The 7,086-nt window shown below is 38.9% G+C and overlaps 1 non-coding gene and 1 pseudogene across 1 annotated transcript; both read left to right on the forward strand.

The window, feature by feature from the left end:
• The first annotated feature begins 667 nt into the window (after positions 1-667).
• LOC145896488 (U2 spliceosomal RNA) lies at positions 668-856 on the forward strand. Its single transcript, XR_014401935.1, has one exon. It is a non-coding gene; the product is annotated as a U2 spliceosomal RNA (small nuclear RNA).
• Positions 857-6,669: 5,813 nt separating this feature from the next.
• Positions 6,670-6,806, forward strand: LOC145896884 (U1 spliceosomal RNA; annotated as a pseudogene).
• Positions 6,807-7,086: the final 280 nt, after the last annotated feature.

Raw genomic sequence — 7,086 nt, forward strand, 5'->3', positions numbered from 1 at the left:
TGTAAAGTAATACGTATCCCAAAGGCAACCATTTGAGGAGAATTTTGTCTTGAATGCATGCATACTTTACCAAGCTTGACCCCTCTCTAACAGGGCGACCCGTTCCACTCGATTCTACGCCCCAAACGCAACGAACGGAAACACAACTTTCTCCACATTTTTCACCGGAATAAAATTTGGCAGCAAATGCGAGACGGACTCTTCCGGACGTTGCGGACTCAGTGGATGTTGCGGCATCGCTTCTCGGCTCTTTAGAGCTAAGAAGGGGTTGGCTACCCGGGCATACCGTGGTTCCTTCAGGGCTCTGCTTCTGGTCGGTGAGCGATCATCCGACTCATCCCTGTAGTTACCAGAAATAACCCCCCACGTTGGTTCCCCGTCTGCTCCCTTTGGGTGGTCGGCTCCCCGACCTTCTTTCTCGGGGAGGGTTTTAGACCTGAGTTCCTTCCATTTTATACCCAGAGGGGCCATAGTGCCCTCGCACGACCTCAGTCTTTTGACCCAGGTTCGGCGCGGTTTTAAACGAACCCGACAGATTACTTGTCTGTCACCCGGACGGGCGAACTCGCCTATCCAACACCCCCTCGCCCGGTTGCTGTCGCTTGCGATGGCGACCGGAGGCCACGGTTGCAAACCAGCCCTTTCGGCATGGCGAATGGTCCACCCGACTAACACCCGGGTTGGTACTAGTACACCACTTTGTTCTTCTCAGTTTAATACCTGGGACGCAAGCGATTCGCTTGCATGTCTTTGTATTAACCTGATTTTTGGACGGGGGGCACGGTACCGGAGCTTGCTTCGACCTGCCCACGGGTTGTCCTGGTATTGCACTACCTCTAGGCACGGCCCACATTCCCACACATGTGGGAATAACCATCTGTTAATCATTCGCAAAACAATTGCACGAAACAGCGGTGCATCCCATGAGTGTGTGTGTGTCGTCTGTATGCACACGCCAAGGAAAGAGAGGTAGAGAGGGAGGGCGGGAGAGCAATTAATTTAACGGCACATTTGGTTGTTGTGCTTGTCGGAGACCAGATAAAACAAGCCGTGAAATGCACAATGCGGCAAACACAAGGACGGACGACAAAAATGCTACCTCTCAAGAAGCTGTGCAAAGCATACTTACCTGACGAGGGCCTTCACCGGTTCATTTTCACGGTTATTGCAGGAAGTATCAAAACCACGTGTGCTCTGTTGTTTTTTGTGCATGCTCATTTTTGTTGCCTGATTTCACTTGCGATAAAGCCATATTATAACAGTCTAGACGTATTTTGTGTCAGTTTACCTGTGCCAGTCAGCTTGCTAGCCAGGAACTTGTTTCCTGGACCCAACCTTGTGCTCTAAAGAGAGCTCACAAGAAACATCCTCCCAACGTTTCATTGCCCTCTGAGGCAGAAACGAAGGAGAACGTTTCTTATTATTGAGAGAAAGCAGGAAGGCGACCCTCCGGTAATACTCCTCCTGAGTTGCACCCGGAGGCTCCCCCTCCTCCTTCCTAATTGGTTCCCCGCTTTGTTTTCCGCGGAGACCAATTAAATAACAGTTTAACGCCTGTCGTCAAAGTCCTTGTACAATTATTGCGAAACCGCTACCTTCACTCAAACGACCTTTCCTAACGCTCAAAAACCCACAAACACACTACAGCAAACAAGAAAATGCTGAAAAAAACAAACTACCTTGTTGAGGATAGATCGGCCTACTTGCAAATAATCAACTATGATCACTTTTCCCTAGAAGCTTTCATAGACTTATTCCAAACCAAGCTAGAAAAACATAAAGATGGTCTGATAGGGGTGACATCCGTTAACAAAACAAAATCGATCTTCAAAATCTCTTATTCGGGCTTAGATTTTGCACTGCTGAACAGAGAAAAAATCTTAGAGGAACTAAAAGATCCGACCCCCTATGACTTCAGTGAAACATACGGGATAATTATACAATCGTCAAAACCACCAAAACCGCGCACACAACTCACTTTATATCCAGTTCCAATTGAAATGGACAAACATCACTTCCAAAAGGCAACAAACGACCTTGGCTGGGGAACATACATCGAACACAGATTCCTCACACACAAAAAGCACAGGAACCTCTACAACGGATACGTACATCTTATACTAGAAGATTTCAAAGAAGAGAACATCAAATGCATTACAGATTTGTTCGGCCATTCAATCCAAATCGCGAAACCTGGAGAGTCCTTTGGACCCGCTTGCACTTTGTGCAATCAGCGTGGACACTGGACAACACAATGTCCTAAAAAAAATCGTTGCCCTATATGCGGCGAAAGAGGACACGGAGGCAAATGGTGCCCGGAAGTGTCAAAAATCAATAAAGCACAAAGCCAACCAAAGTTATCTTTCGAATACGCTTTTCCTCCCATACCAAAAAAATCTACCCCAATCGGCAAAGGAATAGTGACAGAAACACAAGACCTATCTCCAATTCTGAATCGAATAAAAATACATGAAGAAAAAATGGAGAATTTAAATAAAGCACAGTTTCTGCCAACAGAAAGCAAACAAGAAAAAGAAATCCAAACAGAAAAAGAAAAACAACCCGAAGAAACAGAAACCATAGAAGACAAAAAAGAAGAACCAGGAAAATCTACTGAATCTGGTGATCTAAAAATAATGACAAACACAGAATCAGAAAATTCATCATATGGAACACCAAAAAACCTCCAAAATCTACCACCCAAAGGAATCCTCTCCCCCTGCAGATCAAAGGCAAATGACGTAAACCCCATGACCCCAATACGCCCACCCCTAACACCACAAAAAGATGTCGAAAAAACAGCAAAAATAATAGGAAGCAAATTCAACATCGGCATCACAGACAAAGAAAAGAAAAAAAGAAGACCAACCCTCCTCATCATCTGCATCCAGCTCCAACTCAAGAATGCAGAAAAATAGAAGAAAAAAAGAAAGAAGAAAGTAGTGTAGTGGGTTTTCACCCTACCCTATCCACTTTCCCTTTCTTTCCCTAACGCTGAAAAATATTAACGTCTTTATCCAACCCACATCCAATGGCGACAAAAGACCTCAAAATTTTATCAGTGAACGTCAACGGACTGAATAGAAACACGGAAAACCTATCCCATTTGATAGATAAAGAAAACATACAAATTACGCTAATTCAGGAAACACATAAAATTGACCAAAACAAAATTATGAAATGGGCATCTAAAAACAATTATAAAATTTACGCAAACACATCCCAACCCGAACAAAATAGATTACACGGTGGTACAGCGATAATACTAAAACAGGAAAACATAGACCAAGACATAACCCATAAAATCATTGAAAATAATCACATACAAAAAATAACATTAGAGACAGGAAACGAGGATAAAACAGAAACATTTACAATATACAACATTTACTTCAAATCTGGAAACACACATGACGCCGCAATAACAAGATTAAGACAAATAAAAATTCTACACACAGACCTCAACCAAAACGACATAAAGGAAAACATCATAATCGGCGGCGATTTTAATTTTACATGTAACAAAATAGACACTTTAGCACAATCATCAAAGGAAAGACAAGACGTGAAACAGTGGTCAGAAACCAAATTAATATACAATCTACAAGACGCCTTTAGACAATTATATCCAAACAAAAAAGTATTTACATACATATCAAAAAAATCCGCATCCCGAATTGACAGAATTTACTGTAACCTTCCAATGATAAACAAAATTAAAACTTTTACACACAAAACAACAACATTTACAGATCACAATTTAGCACCGACACTCACCTTAAAAACAGGAAACAACGCAAAATGGGGAAAAAATTATTGGAAATTTAATACAAGTCTACTCGAAGACAAACTATACGTGACACAAATAAAACTCACCATCAGCGATTTCCGCCAAAACAAACACCAATATGAAAACACTCTAGAATATTGGAAATATTTGAAAAAGAAAATAAAAAAAGAAACAATCACTTTCGCGATAGAAAAAAACAAACAAAAAAATAACATATACACAGAGAATCAAAGAAAATTAGAATCATTAATGACAAAACTACACAGTGAAAACTTAGACTTAAACGTAGAATACCTTGAAATTCGAAAACAAAACAAACAACTAGATAACGAAAAAAACAAAGGAGCAAAAATAAGAGCAAGAATAAAAGAAATAACAAGTGAAGAAAAACCGGATAAATCCTTCTTTAAAATCGAAACGAAAAAACAAGAAAATACTGCGATACGAGCACTAAAAATACAAAATGAAATAACAACAGAGAAAGAAAAAATAATACAATAAATTACGCACTTTTACGCTACCCTCTGGGGCACAGAGAGGGAAATAAACAGTGAGAAACAAGATGAATTTTTAGAACGCGTAGTACCAGTGCCACACGAAACATTAAACGACAATATCATTCTCAGCCAAAAAGAATTACTCGCATCGTTAAAAACGATGCAAAAAAATTCATCCCCAGGATTAGACGGACTCCCAACGGAGTTCTACCAATTCTTTTGGGCTGACATAAAAGAAGATTACCACGAACTCGCAGCGAACATTACAATTAGGAAACATTTACCAGAGGATATGAAAAACGCAGTGGTAAAATTAATACCAAAAAGAAAAGACAAAACGTTGATCACAAATTTCAGACCGATTTCACTACTAAATACAGACTATAAAATACTCAGCAAAACAATAGCTAAAAGACTCCAAAATGATCTAAACCATAAAATATCATTAGAACAAAAATGCGGACTAGATCAAAGACAATTACAACATATACACTACAACATAAACACAGCGATCGAAATAGCACAAAAATATAACACAGATTTAGCAATAGTCCTCACAGACATAGAAAAAGCTTTCGATACAGTTGATCACAAATTTCTATTTAAAACACTAAAAAAAATGAGAATACAGACACACACAATAGAATGGATAAAAATATTATACAACAACATTACAAGTCAAATAATGATAAACGGACTGTTGACGGACAAAATCAAAATAAAACGAGGCGTACGCCAAGGATGTGGATTGAGTATGTTGCTTTATTGTATTATAAGTGAAACATTAACACAAAATATCAATAAATGTGAAAAAATATCTGGTTTCAAGTATCGTAATATACAACTAAAAATCCAACAATATGCCGACGACACATCTTTTTTCGTGTCAAATTGTGATGAAATCTTGGAAATATTCAAAACTTTACGTGTTTTTGAACGTGTATCTGGGCAAAAAATTAATGAAGCAAAAACTGAAATTTTATGTACGTCGAATTATATAAAACAAAAAATTAACCAACAATTTCCTCTTTACATTAAACCTGAAGTAAAAATACTGGGAATCAAATACAAAGAAAACGGAAAAGAAAACATAACAAACTGGAACGAAGTTCAAAACTACATTACAAAAATCATATGCAGTTACGAAAATAGACACCTAACAATATTTGGAAAAATCACAATAATAAATACACTTATCATACCAAAAATACTGTTTATTGCACGCACAATATTTCCGACAAAGCAAAACATAAAAAACATAAATGCGCATCTATACAAATTCGTATGGCACCCTAAAACAATAGAACCAATCAAACGAATAAAAATGATTGCAAATTACGACCAAGGTGGAATCAAAATGCCGGACATTGAAACAAAATTAAAAGCAACACAAATGGAAAAACTGCGAGATCTTATCAATAGCGAAACATACGACGAACTATGGAAAATATGGGCACAGTATAACTTAGGAACACAAATCAAAATCATTAATCCAACACTCTACGATAATAGCAGACCCAACGCATGGAAACCAAATATTGAATGGCAAAACACAATCAATACATTTAAAGAACTCAAAGAACAAAACAATGAGATTAACTGGAAAAAGGCTAGAGACTGCGCCACTTTTATTTTGAATTAATAAAAACAAAAAGAATTATATCAAAATCCCGTCGAAAATCCATGCTTCAACTGGATAAATTTGCTTTATAAAAGCAAACATCAAAAAAGATTTTTCACAAACCTTGAGCCAGAGGCTGCCTACATGACAGCCCAAAACGGCTTCAAATGGGGCCTTTTCAAGCAGAAAAATCAAATGTATCAACTAAAAAACGGAAGAGCGCGACTTAATTATTGCAAATTCTGCAAAGAAAACAAAGACGATATAAAACATTTACTCACCGAATGCACAATAACAAAACAAATTATAGATAAACTAAAAATACATGTCCAAATAAAACACTCCAAAAACCTAAAAGCCACTAACGAGGAAATTATGTACAATATTTTCGAAATCCACACATCATTAGTAGAACGCAAAACGCTAGCTATATTTAAAAAAACAATCATAAAGGAAAAACTACACCTTGACTACAAAAACATATACACGGAAAACATACAACCCCTAGTAAATGAACTATTTTACAAAATTATAGCGAAATTAAACTTCGAATTAGAAAGAATAGAAAATTTATATGGTAAAGAGGAAACTGTAACGTAACCAATAATGGCACAGGGCATTCCGTTTTTTTCCTGATTTTACTCGATGTGCCTCTTTCGCCTTGTCGTTTTGCGCCTTGCTAGGACGGCAGTGATGAAAAAGGTGACATCTACTTTTGATTTTAGATGCACAAATCTGAGCCGTTGAGAAAAAAAAAAAAAAAAAAAAGCCGGCGGTGGGCCCAGGGCGAGGCTTAGCCATTGCACTTAGGCTTAGCTGACCCTTGCGATTACCCCAAATGTGGGTAACTCGGCCGTACAATTTCTGCTAGTGGGGACTGCGTTCGCGCTATCCCCGTCTTTTACTAATCCTCTGATGTAGAGCAAAACGTAAGGTAGAAACGAAGTTTCTACGGGGGGGATTCGCATGTTACGGTCAGGAGGAGTCGTGTCGGGGGTTGGGAGGTGGGTCATGGGTCCGTTTGTGACGTCATGTGGTGAACAAACTAATTTGAATGGCCTGCCACCCCACCGACTGGTTCAGACGGCATAGCAGAGCATGTCCCGGTTTCCCTTTCCCCGTCTCAATCCCCACCGACTGGTTCAGACGAGTCCAGCCTCGCCGGCTCATCCCGTATT

The sequence above is a fragment of the Ascidia mentula genome, chromosome 3 (assembly GCF_947561715.1).
Source record: "Ascidia mentula chromosome 3, kaAscMent1.1, whole genome shotgun sequence".
Classification (NCBI taxonomy): Eukaryota; Metazoa; Chordata; class Ascidiacea; order Phlebobranchia; family Ascidiidae; genus Ascidia; species Ascidia mentula.